Here is an 18,706-nt window from a genome sequence, read left to right as displayed (position 1 = left end):
CTCGTTTGTTTCGTCTGCATTTGAAGCTATGCCACTTATATCGCAAGTATCTGAAGCTAAATCATTGATTTCGCACGGATTTGAAGCTAAACCTTCTACATCGCATTGATTTGCTGCTAAATCGGGTGCTTCGCATGGACTTGAAGCTAACTCGTTTGTTTCGTCTGCATTTGAAGCTGTATCACATATATCCCAAGTGTTTGAAGCTCAATCATTTGCTTCGCATGGATTTGAAGCTAACTCTTCTACATCGCATTGATTTGAAGCTAAATGATGTGTTTCGCATGGATTTGAAGCTAACTCGTTTGTATCGTCTGCATTTTAAGCTATATCACTTATATCGCTAGTATATGAAGCTAAATCATTTGATTCGCATGGATTTGAAGTTAAACCTTCTACAAAGCATTGATTTGCAGCTAATTAACGAGTTTGGCATGGATTTGAAGCTAACCCGTTTGTTTCGCCTGCATTTGAAGCTATGACACTTGTATTCCAAGTGTCTGAAGCTAAATCATTGGTTTCGCATGGATGTGAAGCTAAACCTTCTACATCGCATTGATTTGCAGCTAAATCATGTGTTTCGCATGGAATTGAAGATAACTGGTTTGTTTCGTATGCATTTGAAGCTATGCCACTTATATCGCAAGTATCTGAAGCTAAATCATTGGTTTCGCATGGTTTTGTAGCTAAACCTTCTACATCGCATTCATTTGCTGCTAAATCATGTGTTTCGCATGGATTTGAATCTAACTCGTTTGATGCGTCTGCATTTGAAGCTACGTCACTTATATCGCAATTATCTGAAGCTAAATCATTGGTTTCGCATGGGTTTGAAGCTAAACCTTCTACATCGCATTGATTTGTTGCTAAATCATGTGTTTCGCATGGATTTGAAGCTAACTCGTTTGTTTCGTCTGCATTTGAAGCTATGTCACTTATATCGCTAGTATCTCAAGCTAAATCATTGGTTTCGCATGGATTTGAAGCTAAACCTTCTACATCGCATTGATTTGCTGCTAAATCGGGTGTTTCGCATGGATTTGAAGCTAACTCGTTTGTTTCGTCTGCATTTGAAGCTATGTCACTTATATCCCAAGTGTTTGCAGCTAAATCATTTGTATCGCATGGATTTGAAGCTAAACCTTCTACATCGCATTGATTCGAAGCTAAATCATTTGTTTCACATGGGATTGAAGCTAACTGGTTTGTTTCGTATGCATTTGAAGCTATGCCACTTGTATCGCAAGTATCTGAAGCTAAATCATTGGTTTCGCATGGTTTTGAAGCTAAACCTTCTACATCGCATTGATTTGCTGCTAAATCATGTGTTTCGCATGGATTTGAAGCTAACTCGTTTGATGCGTCTGCATTTGAAGCTACGTCACTTATATCGCAATTATCTGAAGCTAAATCTTTGGTTTCGCATGGGTTTGAAGCTAATCCTTCTACATCGCATTGATTTGTTGCTAAATCATGTGTTTCGCATGGATTTGAAGCTAACTCGTTTGTTTCGTCTGCATTTGAAGCTATGTCACTTATATCGCTAGTATCTCAAGCTAAATCATTGGTTTCGCATGCAGTTGTAGCTGAATAATGTATATCACAAGTATTTGTAGTTAAACCATTTCTTTCGCATGGATCTGAAGCAAACTCGTTTGTTTCGCCTGCATTTGAAGCTATATAATTTATATCGCAAGTATTTGAAGCTGAATCATTTGTGTCGCATGGATATGAAGCTAAACCTTCTACATCGTATTGATTTGAAGCTAAACCTTCTACAACGCTTTGATTGAAGCTAGATCATGTGTTTCGCTAGGATTTGAAGCTAACTCGTTAGTCTTGTCTGCATTTGAAGCTATATCACTTATATCGCTAGTATCTAAAGCTAAATCCTTTGTTTCGCATGGATTTGAAGCTAAACTTTCTACATCGCATTGATTTGAAGCTAAATCATGTGATTCGCTTGGATTGGAAGCTAACTCTTTTGCTTCGTCTTCATTTGAAGCTGTATCACTTATATCGCAAGTATCTGAATCTAAATCATTTGTGCCTCATGGATTTGAAGCTAAACCTTCTACATGGCATTGATTTGCAGCTAAATCATGTGCTTCGCATGGACTTGAAGCTAACTCGTTTGTTTCGGCTGCATTTGAAGCTATATCACATATATCCCAAGTGTTTGAAGCTCAATCATTTGCTTCGCATGGATTTGAAGCTATCTCCTCTACATCGCATTGATTTGAAGCTAAATCGTGTGTTTCGCATGGATTTGAAGCTAACACGTTTGTTTCGCCTGCATTTGAAGCTATATCACTTATATAGTAAGTGTCTAAAGCTAAATCATTTGTGTCGCATGGATTTGAATCTAAACCTTCTACATAGCATTGATTTGAAGCTTAATAATGTGTTTTGCTTGGATATGAAGCTAACTCGTTTGTGTCCCCTTCATTTGAAGCTATATCACTTATATCGCAAGTATCTGAAGCTAAATCATTGATTTCGCATGGATTTGAAGCTAAACCTTCTACATCGCATTGATTTGCTGCTAAATCGGGTGTTTCGCATGGATTTGAAGCTAACTCGTTTGTTTCGTCTGCATTTGAAGCTATGCCACTTATATCGCAAGTATCTGAATCTAAATCATTTGTGCCTCATGGATTTGAAGCTAAACCTTCTACATGGCATTGATTTGCAGCTAAATCATGTGCTTCGCATGGACTTGAAGCTAACTCGTTTGTTTCGGCTGCATTTGAAGCTATATCACATATATCCCAAGTGTTTGAAGCTCAATCATTTGCTTCGCATGGATTTGAAGCTATCTCCTCTACATCGCATTGATTTGAAGCTAAATCATGTGTTTCGCATGGATTTGAAGCTAACTCGTTTGTTTCGTCTGCATTTGAAGCTATGCCACTTATATCGCAAGTATCTGAAGCTAAATCATTGGTTTCGCCTGGATTTGTAGCTAATCCTACTACTTCGAATTGATTTGAAGCTAAATCACGTATTTCGCATGGATTTGCAGGTAACTCGTTTTTTCCCCTGCATTTGAAGCAATATCACTTATTTCGCTAGTATCTGATGCTAAATCGTTTGTTTCGCTTCGATTTGAAGCTAAACCTTCCACATCGCATTAATTTTAACTAAATCATTTGTTTCTCATGGGATGGAAGCTAACTGTTTTGTTTCGTCTGCATTTGAAGCTATGCCACTTATATCGCAAGTTTCTGAAGCTATATCATTGGTTTCGCATGGATATGAAGCTAAACCTTCTATATCGTATTGATTCGAAGCTAAATCATTTGTTTCGCTTAGATTTGAAGCTAACCCGTTTGTTTCGCCTTTATTTGAAGATATATCACTTATATCGCAAGTATCTGATCCGAAAACATATGTTTCTTATGGATTTGAAGCTATGCCTTCTACATCGCATTGATTTGAAGCTTAAGCATGTGCTTTGCATGAATTTGAAGCTAACTCGTTTGTTTCGTTTGCATTTGAATCTATATCACTTATATCGCAAGTATCTGAATCTAAATCATGTGTTTCGCTTGGATTGGAAGCTAAGTCGTTTATTTCGTCTGCATTTGAAGCTGTATCACTTATATCGCAAGTATCTGAAGCTCTATCATTTGCTTCGCATGGATTTGAAGCTAATCCTTCTACATCGCATTGATTTGATGCTAAATCATGTGTTTCGCATTAATTTGAAGCTAACTCGTTAGTCTCGTCTGCATTTGAAGCTATATCACTTATATCGCAAGTATCTGAAGCTAAATCATTGGTTTCGCATGGATTTGAAGCTAAACCTTCTACATCGCATTGATTTGCTGCTAAATCGTGTGTTTCGCAAGGATTTGAAGCTAACTCGTTTGTTTCGTCTGCATTTGAAGCTATATCACATATATCCCAAGTGTTCGAGGTACTATCTTTTGCTTCGCATGGATTTGAAGCTAAGCTTTCTACCTCGCATTGATTTGAAGCTAAATCATTTGTTTCGCATGGATTTGAAGCTAAACCTTCTACATCGCATTGATTTGAAGCTAAATCATGTGATTCGCTTGGATTGGAAGCTAAGTCCTTCATTTCGTCTGCATTTGAAGCTGTATCACTTATATCGCAAGTATCTGAAGCTAAATCATTGGTTTCGCCTGGATTTGAAGCTAATCCTTCTACTTCGAATTGATTTGAAGCTAAATCACGTATTTCGCATGGATTTGAAGGTAACTCGTTTGTTTCCCCTGCATTTGAAGCTATATCACTTATATCGCTAGTAACTGAAGCTAAATCATTCGTGTCGCATGGATTTGAAGCTAAACCTTCCACATAGCATTGATTTGAAGCTTAATAATGTGTTTTGCATGGATTTGAAGCTAACTCGTTTGTTTCCCCTGCATTTCAAGCTATATCACTTATATCGCTAGTATCTGAGGCTAAATCGTTTGTTTCGCTTCGATTTGAAGCTAAACCATCCACATCGCATTAATTTTAACTAAATCATTTGTTTCGCATGGGATTGAAGCTAACTGGTTTTATTCGTCTGCATTTGAAGCTATGCCACTTATATCGCAAGTATCTGAAGCTAAATCATTTGTGTCTCATGGATTTGATGCTAAACTTTCTACATACCATTGATTTGCAGCCAAATCATGTGTTTCGCATGGATTCGAAGCTAACTCGCTTGTTTCGTCTGTATTTGAAGATATATCACTTCTATCGCAAGTATCTGAACCTAAATCATTTGTTTCTTATGGATTTGATGCTAAACCTTCTACATCGCATTGATTTTAAGCTAAGTCATGTGATTCGCTTGGATTGGAAGCTAACTCGTTTATTTCGTCAGCATTTGAAGCTGTATCACTTATATCGCAAGTATCTGAAGCTAAATCATTTGTGTCTCATGGATTTGAAGCTAAACCTTCTACATAGCATTGATTTGCAGTTAAATCATGTGCTTCGCATGGATTTGAAGCTAATCCTTGTACATCGCATAGATTTGAAGCTAAATCATGTGTTTTGCTTGGATTTAAGGCTAACTCGTTTGTTTCGCCTGTATTTGAAGCTAAACCTTCCACATAGAATTGATTTGAAGTTTAAACATGTGTTTTGCTTGGATTTGAAGCTAACTCGTTTGTTTCCCCAACAATTGAAGCTATATCACTTATATCGCAAGTATCTAAAGCTAAATCATTTGTGTCGCATGGATTTGAAGCTAAACCTTCTACATCGCATTGATTTGAAGCTAAATCATGTGATTCGCTTGGAATGGAAGCTAACTCGTTTATTTCGTCTGCATTTGAAGCTGTATCACTTATATCGCAAGTATCTGAAGCTAAATCATTTGTGTCTCATGGATTTGAAGCTAAACCTTCTACATAGCATTGATTTGCAGTTAAATCATGTGCTTCGCATGGATTTGAAGCTAATCCTTGTACATCGCATAGATTTGAAGCTAAATCATGTGTTTTGCTTGGATTTAAGGCTAACTCGTTTGTTTCGCCTGCATTTGAAGCTAAACCTTCCACATAGAATTGATTTGAAGTTTAAACATGTGTTTTGCTTGGATTTGAAGCTAACTCGTTTGTTTCCCCAACAATTGAAGCTATATCACTTATATCGCAAGTATCTAAAGCTAAATCATTTGTGTCGCATGGATTTGAAGCTAAACCTTCTACATCGCATTGATTTGAAGCTAAATTATGTGATTCGCTTGGAATGGAAGCTAACTCGTTTATTTCGTCTGCATTTGAAGCTGTATCACTTATATCGCAAGTATCTGAAGCTAAATCATTTGTGTCTCATGGATTTGAAGCTAAACCTTCTACATAGCATTGATTTGCAGTTAAATCATGTGCTTCGCATGGATTTGAAGCTAATCCTTGTACATCGCATAGATTTGAAGCTAAATCATGTGTTTTGCTTGGATTTAAGGCTAACTCGTTTGTTTCGCCTGCATTTGAAGCTAAACCTTCCACATAGAATTGATTTGAAGTTTAAACATGTGTTTTGCTTGGATTTGAAGCTAACTCGTTTGTTTCCCCAACAATTGAAGCTATATCAATTATATCGCAAGTATCTAAAGCTAAATCATTTGTGTCGCATGCAGCTGAAACTATATCACTTATCCCAAGTGTTTGAAGCTCAATCATTTGTTTCGCATGGATTTGAACCTAAACCTTCTAAATGGCATTGATTTGAAGCTAAGTCATGTGATTCGCTTGGATTTGAAGCTAACTCGTTTGTTGCGTCTGCATCTGAAGCTATATCACTTATATCGCAAGTATCTGAAAGCTGAATTATTGGTTTCGCATTGATTTGAAGCTAAACTTTCTACATCGCATTGATTTGATGCTAAATCATGTGTTTTGCATGGATTTGAGGCAAAAGCTTCTACATCGCATAGATTTGAAGCTAGCTCGTTTGCTTCGTCTGCATTTGAAGCTATATCACTTATATCGCAAGTATCTCAAGCTAAATCATTGGTTTCGCATGGATTTGAAGCTAAACCTTCTACATCGTATAGATTTGAAGCTAGCCCGTTTGCTTCGTCGGCATTTGAAGCTTTATCACTTATATCGCAAGTATTTGAAGAAAAACCATGTGCATTGCATGAATTTGAAGCTAACTCGTTTGTTTCGTTTGCATTTGAAGCTATATCACTTATATCGCAAGTATTTGAAGTAAAATCATGTGTTTTGCATGGATTTGAAGCTAACTCGTTTGTTTCGTCTGCATTTGAAGCTATATCACTTATATCGCACGTATCTGCTGCTAAATCAATTGTTTCGCCTGCATTTGAAGCTAAATCACTTGTATCGTATGTATTTGAAGAAAAATCATTTGTTTCGCATGGATTTGAAGATAAACCTTCTACATACCTTTTATATGCTTCTTAATCATGTGTTTTGCATGGATTTGAAGCTAACTCGTTTGTTTCCCCTGCATTTGAAGCTATATCACTTATATCGCAAGTATCTGATGCTGAATCATTTGTTTCGCATGGATTTGAAGTTAAACTTTCTAAACCGCATTTATTGGAAGCTAAATCATGTGTTTCGCTTGGATTTAAAGCTAACTCGTTTGGTTCGTCTGCATTTGAAGCTATATCACTTATATCGCAAGTATCTGAACCTAAACCATTTGTTTCGCATGTATCTGAAGTTAACTCGTTTGTTGCGCCTGCATGTGAAGCTATATCACTCTTAGATCGCAAGTATCTGGAGCCAAATTATTGGTTTCGCCTGGATTTGAAGCTAAACTTTCTACATCGCATTTAATTGCTGCTAAATCATGTTTTTCGCATGGATTAGGTGCTAAACCTTCCACATCGCATTGATTTGAAGCTAAATCATGTGTATCGCACGGATTTTGAAGCCAAATCGTTTGTTTCGTCTGCATTTGAAGTTATATCACTTATATCGCAAGTATCTGATGCTAATTCATTTGTTTCGCATGGATTTGAAGCTAAGCCTTCTACATCGCATTGATTTGAAGCTTAAGCATGTGTTTTGCATGGATTTGAAGCTAACTCGATTGTTTCCCCTGCATTTGAAGCTATATCACTTATATCGCAAGTATCTGATGCTGAATCATTTGTTTTGCATGGATTTGAAGCTAAACTTTCTAAACCGCATTTATTGGAAGCTAAATCATGTGTTTCGCTTGGATTTAAAGCTAACTCGTTTGGTTCGTCTGCATTTGAAGCTATATCACTTATATCGCAAGTATCTGATGCTAATTCATTTGTTTCGCATGGATTTGAAGGTAAGCCTTCTACATCGCATTGATTTGAAGCTTAAGCATGTGTTTTGCATGGATTTGAAGCTAACTCGATTGTTTCCCCTGCATTTGAAGCTATATCACTTATATCGCAAGTATCTGATGCTGAATCATTTGTTTCGCATGGATTTGAAGTTAAACTTTCTAAACCGCATTTATTGGAAGCTAAATCATGTGTTTCGCTTGGATTTAAAGCTAACTCGTTTGGTTCGTCTGCATTTGAAGCTATATCACTTATATCGCATGTATCTGATGCTAAGTCATTTGCGTCGCATGGATTTGAAGCTAAACCTTCAAAAACGCATTGATTGGAAGCTAAATCATGTGTTTCGCTTGCATTTGAAGCTAACTCGTTTGTTTCGCATGCAGCTGAAGCTATATCACTTATCCCAAGTGTTTGAAGCTCAATCATTTGTTCCGCATGGATTTCAAGCTAAACCTTCTAAATGGCATTGATTTGAAGCTAAGTCATGTGATTCGCTTGGATTTGAAGCTAAATCATGTGTTTCGCTTGGATATGAAGCCAACTCGTTTGTTTCGTCTACATTTGAGGCAATATCACTTATATCGCAAGTATCTGATGCTAAATCATTTGTTTCGCATGGATTTGAAACTAAACCTTCTACATCGCATTGATTTGCTGCTAAATCATGTGTTTCGCATGGATTTGAAGCGAAACCTTCTACATCGCATAGATTTGAAGCTAGCTCGTTTGCTTCGTCTGCATTTGAAGCTATATCACTTATATCGCAAGTATCTCGAGCTAAATCATTGGTTTCGCATGGATTTGAAGCTAAACCTTCTACATCGTATAGATTTGAAGCTAGCCCGTTTGCTTCGTCGGCATTTGAAGCTTTATCATTTATATCGCAAGTATTTGAAGAGAAATCATGTGCTTTGCATGAATTTGAAGCTAAGTCGTTTGTTTCGTTTGCATTTGAAGCTATATCACTTATATCGCAAGTATCTGAATCTAAATCATCGGTTTCGCATGGATTTGAAGCTAAACCTACTACATCGCATTGATTTGAAGCTGAATCATGTGTTTCGACTGGATTTGAAGCTATGCCTTCTACATAGTATTGATTTCAAGTTTAATCATGTGTTTTGCATGGATTTGAAACTAACTCGTTTGTTTCCCCTGCATTTGAAGCTATATCCCTTATATCGCAAATATCTGATGCTCAATCATTTGTTTCGCATGGATTTGAAGGTAAACCTTCTACATCCCATTGATTTGCAGCTAAATCATGTGTTTCGCCTTGATATGAAGCTAACTCGTTTGTTTCTCCTGCTTTTGAAGCCATATCACTTATATCGCAAGTTTCAGAACCTAAATCATTTGTTTCGCATGGATTTGAAGCTAAACCTTCTACATTGCATTGATTTGCAGCTCAATCATGTGTTTTGCATGGATATGAAGCTAACTCGTTTGATTCCCCTGCATTTGAAGCTATATCACTCATATCCGAAGTGTGTGAAGCTCAATCATTTGTTTCGCATGGATTTGAAGCTAACTCGTTTGATTCGTCTGCATTTGAAGCTATATCACTAATATCGCAATTATTTCAAGAAAAATCATGTGTTTCGCATGGAGTTGAAGGTAGCTCTTTTTTTTCGTCTGCATTTGAAGCTATATCACTTATATCGCAAGTAATTGAAGAAAATTCATGTGTTTTGCATGGATTTGAAGCTAACTCGTTTGATTCACCTGCATTTGAAGCTATTTCACTTATATCGCAAGTATCTGAAGCTCAATCATTTGTTTCGCATGGATTTGAAGCTAACTCGTTTGATTCGTCTGCATTTGAAGCTATATCACTAACATCGCAATTATTTCAAGAAAAATCATGTGTTTCGCATGGAGTTGAAGGTAGCTCTTTTTTTTCTTCTGCATTTGAAGCTATATCACTTATATCGCAAGTAATTGAAGAAAATTCATGTGTTTTGCATGGATTTGAATCTAACTCGTTCGATTCCCCTCCATTTGAAGCTATTTCACTTATATCGCAAGTATTTGAAGAAAATTCGTGTGTTTTGCATGGATTTGAAGCTAACTCGTTTGATTCCCCTGCACTTGAGGCTATATCACTTATATCCGAAGTGTTTGAAGCTCACTCATTTGTTTCGCATGAATTTGAAGCTAACTCGTTTGTTTCGCCTGCATTTGATGCTATATCACTTATATCCCAAATGTTTGAAGAGAACTCGTTTATTTCGCCTGAATTTGAAGCTGTATCACTTATATCGCAAGTATTTCAAGAAAAATCATGTGTTTCGCATTGAGTTGAAGGTAGCTCATTTGTTTCGTATGCATTTGAAGCTATATCACTTATATCGCAAGTATCTCAGGCTAAATCATTGGTTTCGCATGGATTTGAAGCTAAACCTTCTACATCGCATAGATTTGAAGCTAACTCGTTTGTTTCGTCTGCGTTTGAAGCTATATCACTTATATCGCAAGTATCTCAGGCTAAATCATTGGTTTCGCATGGATTTGAAGCTAAACCTTCTACATCGCATAGATGTGAAGCTACCTCGTTTGATTCGTCTGCATTTGAAGCTATGTCACTTATATCGCAAGTATTTCAAGAAAATACATGTGTTTCGCATGGAGTTGAAGGTAGCTCGTTTGTTTCGTCTGCATTTGAAGCTATATCACTTATATTGCAAGTATCTGAAGCTAAATCATGTGTTTCGTATTGATTTGAAGCTAACTCGTTTGTATCCCCTGCATTTGAAGCTATATCACTTATATCGCAAGTACCTGATGCTAAATCATTTGTTTCGCCTGGATTTGAAGCTAAACCTTCTACTTTCGCACTCAGTTGAAGCTGACTCGTATGTTTCGTCCGCATTTGAAGCTGTATCACTTATATCGCAAATATCTGAAGCTAAATAATTGGTTTCGCATGGGTTTGAAGCTAAGCCTTCTACTTCGCATCGATTTGAATCTTAAGCATGTGTTTTGCATGGATTTAAAGCTAACTCCTTTGTTTCTCCTACATTTGAAGCTATATCACTTATATCGCATGTATCTGATGCTACGTCATTTGTGTCGCATTGGTTTCAAGCTAATCCTTCTACATCGCATGGATTTGAAGATAAACCTTCTACATCGCACTGATTTGCTGCTAAATCATGTGTTTCGCATGGATTTCAAGCTAAGCCTTCTACTTCGCATCGATTTGTATCTAAATCATTTGTTTCGCATGGATTTGAAGCTAACTCGTTCGTTTCGCCTGCATTTGAAGCTATATCACTTATATCGCAAGTATCTGAAGCAAAATCATTTGTTTCGCATGCATTTGAAGCTAAACCTTCAACATCGCATTGATTTGCAGCTAAATCATGTGTTTCGCATGGATTTGAAGCTAACTCGTTTGTTTCGTCTGCACTTGAAACTACATCACTTATATCGCAAGTATCTGATGCTAAATCATTTTTTTCGCATGGATTTGAAATTAAACCTTCTACATCGCATTGATATGAAGCTAATTCATGTGTTTCGCATGGATTTGAAGCTATCTCGTTTGTTTCGTCTGCAATTGAAGCTATATCACTTATATCCCAAGTGTTTGAAGCTAAATCATTTGTTTCGCATGGATTTGAAGCCTAACCTACTACATCGCATTGATTTGAAGCTAAATCATGTGTTTCGCTTGGATTTGAAGATAAACCTTCTACATCTCACTGATTTGAAGCTAAATCATTTCTTTCGCATGGATTTGAAACTAACTCGTTTGTTTCCCCTGCATTTGAAGCTATATCACTTATATCGCAAGTATCTGATGCTAAATCATTTGTTTCGCATGGATTTGAAGCTAAACCTTCTACTTTCGCATTGATTTGAAGCTGACTCGTTTGTTTCGTCCGCATTTGAAGCTATATCACTTATATCCCAACTGTGTGAAGCTAAATCATTTGTTTCGCATGGATTTGAAGCTAACTCGTTCGTTTCGCCTGCATTTGAAGCTGTATCACTTATATTGCAAGTATCTGAAGCTAAATCATTTGTGTTGCATGGATTTGAAGCTAAACCTTCCTCATAACATTGATTTGAATCTAAATCATGTGTTTCGTATGGAGTAGAAGCTAGCTCGTTTGTTTCGTCTGCATTTGAAGCTATATCACACATATCGCAAGTATCTGAAGCTAAATCACTTGTTTCGCATGGATTAGAAGCTAAACCTAATACATCGCATTGATATGAAGCTAAATCATGTGTTTCGCTTGGATTTGAAGCTAACTCGTTCGTTTCGCCTGCATTTGAAGCTGTATCACTTATATTGCAAGTATCTGAAGCTAAATCATTTGTGTTGCATGGATTTGAAGCTAAACCTTCCACATAACATTGATTTGAATCTAAATCATGTGTTTCGTATGGAGTTGAAGCTAGCTCGTTTGTTTCGTCTGCATTTCAAGCTATATCACATATATCGCAAGTATCTGGAGTTAAATCATGTGTTTCGCTTGGATTTGAATCTAAACCTTCCACATCGCATTGATTTGATGCTAAATCATGAATTTCGCATGGATTTGAAGCTAAATCATTTGTTTCGCACGAATTTGAAGCTAATCCATGTGTTTCGCATGAATTTTAAGCTAAATCATCTGATTCGCATGGATTTGGTGCTAACTCGTTTGTTTCGTCTGCAATTGAAGCTATATCACTTATATCCCAATTGCTTGAAGCTAAATCATTGGTTTCGCATGGATTTGAAGCCTAACCTACTACATCGCATTGATTTGAAGCCAAATCATGTGTTTCGCTTGGATTTGAAGATAAACCTTCTACATCTCACTGATTTGAAGCTAAATCATTTCTTTCGCATGGATTTGAAGCTAACTCGTTTGTTTCCCCTGCATTTGAAGCTATATCACTTATATCGCAAGTATCTGATGCTAAATCATTTGTTTCGCATGGATTTGAAGCTAAACCTTCTACTTTCGCAATGATTTGAAGCTGACTCGTTTGTTTCGTCCGCATTTGAAGCTATATCACTTATATCCCAACTGTGTGAAGCTAAATCATTTGTTTCGCATGGATTTGAAGCTAACTCGTTCGTTTCGCCTGCATTTGAAGCTGTATCACTTATATTGCAAGTATCTGAAGCTAAATCATTTGTGTTGCATGGATTTGAAGCTAAACCTTCCTCATAACATTGATTTGAATCTAAATCATGTGTTTCGTATGGAGTAGAAGCTAGCTCGTTTGTTTCGTCTGCATTTGAAGCTATATCACACATATCGCAAGTATCTGAAGCTAAATCACTTGCTTCGCATGGATTAGAAGCTAAACCTAATACATCGCATTGATATGAAGCTAAATCATGTGTTTCGCTTGGATTTGAAGCTAACTCGTTCGTTTCGCCTGCATTTGAAGCTGTATCACTTATATTGCAAGTATCTGAAGCTAAATCATTTGTGTTGCATGGATTTGAAGCTAAACCTTCCACATAACATTGATTTGAATCTAAATCATGTGTTTCGTATGGAGTTGAAGCTAGCTCGTTTGTTTCGTCTGCATTTCAAGCTATATCACATATATCGCAAGTATCTGAAGTTAAATCATGTGTTTCGCTTGGATTTGAATCTAAACCTTCCACATCGCATTGATTTGAAGCTAAATCATGAATTTCGCATGGATTTGAAGCTAAATCATTTGTTTCGCACGAATTTGAAGCTAATCCATGTGTTTCGCATGAATTTTAAGCTAAATCATCTGATTCGCATGGATTTGGTGCTAACTCGTTTGTTTCGTCTGCAATTGAAGCTATATCACTTATATCCTGAGAGTTTGAAGCTAAATCATTCGTTTCGCATGGATTTGAATCTAAACCTTCTACATCGCATTGATTTGAAGCTAAAGCATGTGATTCTCTTGGATTTGTAGCTAACTAACTTCGTCAGCATTTGAAGCTATATCACTTATATCGCAAATATCTCAGGATAAATCATCGGTTTCGCATGGATTGGAAGCTAAATCTTCTACATCGCATAGATTTGAAGCTAACTCGTTTTTTCGTCTGCATTTGAAGCTATATCACTTATATCGCAAGTATTTCAAGAAAAATCATGTGTTTCGCATGGAGTTGAAGGTAGCTCGTTCGTTTCGTCTGCATTTGAAGCTATATCACTTATATCGCAAGTATTTGAAGAAAATTTATGTGTTTTGCACGAATTTGAAGCAAACTCGTTTGTTTCGTCTGCATTTGAAGCTACATCACTTATATCGCAAGTATCTCAGGCTAAATCATTGGTTTCGCATGGATTTGAAGCTAAACCTTCTACATCGCATAGATTTGAAGCTAACTCGTTTGTTTCGTCTGCATTTGAAGCTATATCACCTATATCGCAAGTATCTCAGGCTAAATCATTGGTTTCGCATGGATTTGAGCTATATCACTTATATCGCAAGTATTTCAAGAAAAATCATGTGTTTCGCATGGAGTTGAAGGTAGCTCTTTTTTTCGTCTGCATTTGAAGCTATATCACTTATATCGCAAGTTTTTGAAGAAAATTCATGTGTTTCTCATGGATTTGAAGCTAACTCGTTTGATTCGTCTGCATTTGAAGCTATATCACTTATATCCCAAGTGTTTGAATCTAAATCATTTGTTTCGCATGAATTTGAAGCTAACTCGTTTGTTTCGCCTGCATTTGATGCTATATCACTTATATCCCAAATGTTTGAAGAGAACTCGTTTATTTCGCCTGAATTTGAAGCTGTATTACTTATATCGCAAGTATTTCAAGATAAATCATGTGTTTCGCATGGAGTTGAAGGTAGCTCGTTTGTTTCGTATGCATTTGAAGCTATATCACTTATATCGCAAGTATCTCAGGCTAAATCATTGGTTTCGCATGGATTTGAAGCTAAACCTTCTACATCGCATAGATTTGAAGCTAACTCGTTTGTTTCGTCTGCGTTTGAAGCTATATCACTTATATCGCAAGTATCTCAGGCTAAATCATTGTTTTCGCATGGATTTGAAGCTAAACCTTCTACATCGCATAGATTTGAAGCTACCTCGTTTGATTCGTCTGCATTTGAAGCTATGTCACTTATATCGCAAGTATTTCAAGAAAATACATGTGTTTCGCATGGAGTTGAAGGTAGCTCGTTTGTTTCGTCTGCATTTGAAGCTATATCACTTATATCGCAAGTATCTGAAGCTAAATCATGTGTTTCGTATTGATTTGAAGCTAACTCGTTTGTATCCCCTGCATTTGAAGCTATATCACTTATATCGCAAGTACCTGATGCTAAATCATTTGTTTCGCCTGGATTTGAAGCTAAACCTTCTACTTTCGCACTGAGTTGAAGCTGACTCGTATGTTTCGTCCGCATTTGAAGCTGTATCACTTATATCGCAAATATCTGAAGCTAAATAATTGGTTTCGCATGGGTTTGAAGCTAAGCCTTCTACTTCGCCTCGATTTGAATCTTAAGCATGTGTTTTGCATGGATTTGAAGCTAACTCCTTTGTTTCTCCTACATTTGAAGCTATATCACTTATATCGCATGTATCTGATGCTACGTCATTTGTGTCGCATTGGTTTCAAGCTAAACCTTCTACATCGCATGGATTTGAAGCTAAACCTTCTACATCGCACTGATTTGCTGCTAAATCATGTGTTTCGCATGGATTTCAAGCTAAGCCATCTACTTCGCATCGATTTGAAGCTAAATCATTTGTTTTGCATGGATTTGAAGCTAACTCGTTCGTTTCGCCTGCATTTGAAGCTATATCACTTATATCGCAAGTATCTGAAGCAAAATCATTTGTTTCGCATGCATTTGAAGCTAAACCTTCAACATCGCATTGATTTGCAGCTAAATCATGTGTTCGCATGGATTTGAAGCTAACTCGTTTGTTTCGTCTGCACTTGAAACTACATCACTTATATCGCAAGTATCTGATGCTAAATCATTTTTTTCGCATGGATTTGAAATTAAACCTTCTACATCGCATTGATATGAAGCTAATTCATGTGTTTCGCATGGATTTGAAGCTATCTCGTTTGTTTCGTCTGCAATTGAAGCTATATCACTTATATCCCAAGTGTTTGAAGCTAAATCATTTGTTTCGCATGGATTTGAAGCCTAACCTACTACATCGCATTGATTTGAAGCTAAAACATGTGTTTCGCTTGTATTTGAAGATAAACCTTCTACATCTCACTGATTTGAAGCTAAATCATTTCTTTCGCATGGATTTGAAGCTAACTCGTTTGTTTCCCCTCCATTTGAAGCTATATCACTTATATCGCAAGTATCTGATGCTAAATCATTTGTTTCGCATGGATTTGAAGCTAAACCTTCTACTTTCGCATTGATTTGAAGCTGACTCGTTTGTTTCGTCCGCATTTGAAGCTATATCACTTATATCCCAACTGTGTGAAGCTAAATCATTTGTTTCGCATGGAGTTGAAGCTAACTCGTTCGTTTCGCCTGCATTTGAAGCTGTATCACTTATATTGCAAGTATCTGAAGCTAAATCATTTGTGTTGCATGGATTTGAAGCTAAACCTTCCTCATAACATTGATTTGAATCTAAATCATGTGTTTCGTATGGAGTAGAAGCTAGCTCGTTTGTTTCGTCTGCATTTGAAGCTATATCACACATATCGCAAGTATCTGAAGCTAAATCACTTGTTTCGCATGGATTAGAAGCTAAACCTAATACATCGCATTGATATGAAGCTAAATCATGTGTTTCGCTTGGATTTGAAGCTAACTCGTTCGTTTCGCCTGCATTTGAAGCTGTATCACTTATATTGCAAGTATCTGAAGCTAAATCATTTGTGTTGAATGGATTTGAAGCTAAACCTTCCACATAACATTGATTTGAATCTAAATCATGTGTTTCGTATGGAGTTGAAGCTAGCTCGTTTGTTTCGTCTGCATTTCAAGCTATATCACATATATCGCAAGTATCTGAAGTTAAATCATGTGTTTCGCTTGGATTTGAATCTAAACCTTCCACATCGCATTGATTTGAAGCTAAATCATGAATTTCGCATGGATTTGAAGCTAAATCATTTGTTTCGCACGAATTTGAAGCTAATCCATGTGTTTCGCATGAATTTTAAGCTAAATCATCTGATTCGCATGGATTTGGTGCTAACTCGTTTGTTTCGTCTGCAATTGAAGCTATATCACTTATATCCCAATTGCTTGAAGCTAAATCATTGGTTTCGCATGGATTTGAAGCCTAACCTACTACATCGCATTGATTTGAAGCTAAATCATGTGTTTCGCTTGGATTTGAAGATAAACCTTCTACATCTCACTGATTTGAAGCTAAATCATTTCTTTCGCATGGATTTGATGCTAACTCGTTTGTTTCCCCTGCATTTGAAGCTATATCACTTATATCGCAAGTATCTGATGCTAAATCATTTGTTTCGCATGGATTTGAAGCTAAACCTTCTACTTTCGCAATGATTTGAAGCTGACTCGTTTGTTTCGTCCGCATTTGAAGCTATATCACTTATATCCCAACTGTGTGAAGCTAAATCATTTGTTTCGCATGGATTTGAAGCTAACTCGTTCGTTTCGCCTGCATTTGAAGCTGTATCACTTATATTGCAAGTATCTGAAGCTAAATCATTTGTGTTGCATGGATTTGAAGCTAAACCTTCCTCATAACATTGATTTGAATCTAAATCATGTGTTTCGTATGGAGTAGAAGCTAGCTCGTTTGTTTCGTCTGCATTTGAAGCTATATCACACATATCGCAAGTATCTGAAGCTAAATCACTTGCTTCGCATGGATTAGAAGCTAAACCTAATACATCGCATTGATATGTAGCTAAATCATGTGTTTCGCTTGGATTTGAAGCTAACTCGTTCGTTTCGCCTGCATTTGAAGCTGTATCACTTATATTGCAAGTATCTGAAGCTAAATCATTTGTGTTGCATGGATTTGAAGCTAAACCTTCCACATAACATTGATTTGAATCTAAATCATGTGTTTCGTATGGAGTTGAAGCTAGCTCGTTTGTTTCGTCTGCATTTCAAGCTATATCACATATATCGCAAGTATCTGAAGTTAAATCATGTGTTTCGCTTGGATTTGAATCTAAACCTTCCACATCGCATTGATTTGAAGCTAAATCATGAATTTCGCATGGATTTGAAGCTAAATCATTTGTTTCGCACGAATTTGAAGCTAATCCATGTGTTTCGCATGAATTTTAAGCTAAATCATCTGATTCGCATGGATTTGGTGCTAACTCGTTTGTTTCGTCTGCAATTGAAGCTATATCACTTATATCCTGAGAGTTTGAAGCTAAATCATTCGTTTCGCATGGATTTGAATCTAAACCTTCTACATCGCATTGATTTGAAGCTAAAGCATGTGATTCTCTTGGATTTGTAGCTAACTAACTTCGTCTGCATTTGAAGCTATATCACTTATATCGCAAGTATTTCAAGAAAAATCATGTGTTTCGCATGGAGTTGAAGGTAGCTCGTTCGTTTCGTCTGCATTTGAAGCTATATCACTTATATCGCAAGTATTTGAAGAAAATTCATGTGTTTTGCACGAATTTGAAGCAAACTCGTTTGTTTCGCATGCATTTGAAGCTAAACCTTCAACATCGCATTGATTTGCAGCTAAATCATGTGTTTCGCATGGATTTGAAGCTAACTCGTTTATTTCGTCTGCACTTGAAACTACATCACTTATATCGCAAGTATCTGATGCTAAATCATTTTTTTCGCATGGATTTGAAATTAAACCTTCTACATCGCATTGATATGAAGCTAATTCATGTGTTTCGCATGGATTTGAAGCTATCTCGTTTGTTTCGTCTGCAATTGAAGCTATATCACTTATATCCCAAGTGTTTGAAGCTAAATCATTTGTTTCGCATGGATTTGAAGCCTAACCTACTACATCGCATTGATTTGAAG

The sequence above is a fragment of the Megalopta genalis genome, unplaced genomic scaffold (genome assembly GCF_051020955.1).
Source record: "Megalopta genalis isolate 19385.01 unplaced genomic scaffold, iyMegGena1_principal scaffold0819, whole genome shotgun sequence".
Lineage (NCBI taxonomy): Eukaryota > Metazoa > Arthropoda > Insecta > Hymenoptera > Halictidae > Megalopta > Megalopta genalis.
This window is presented reverse-complemented; position numbering follows the sequence as displayed.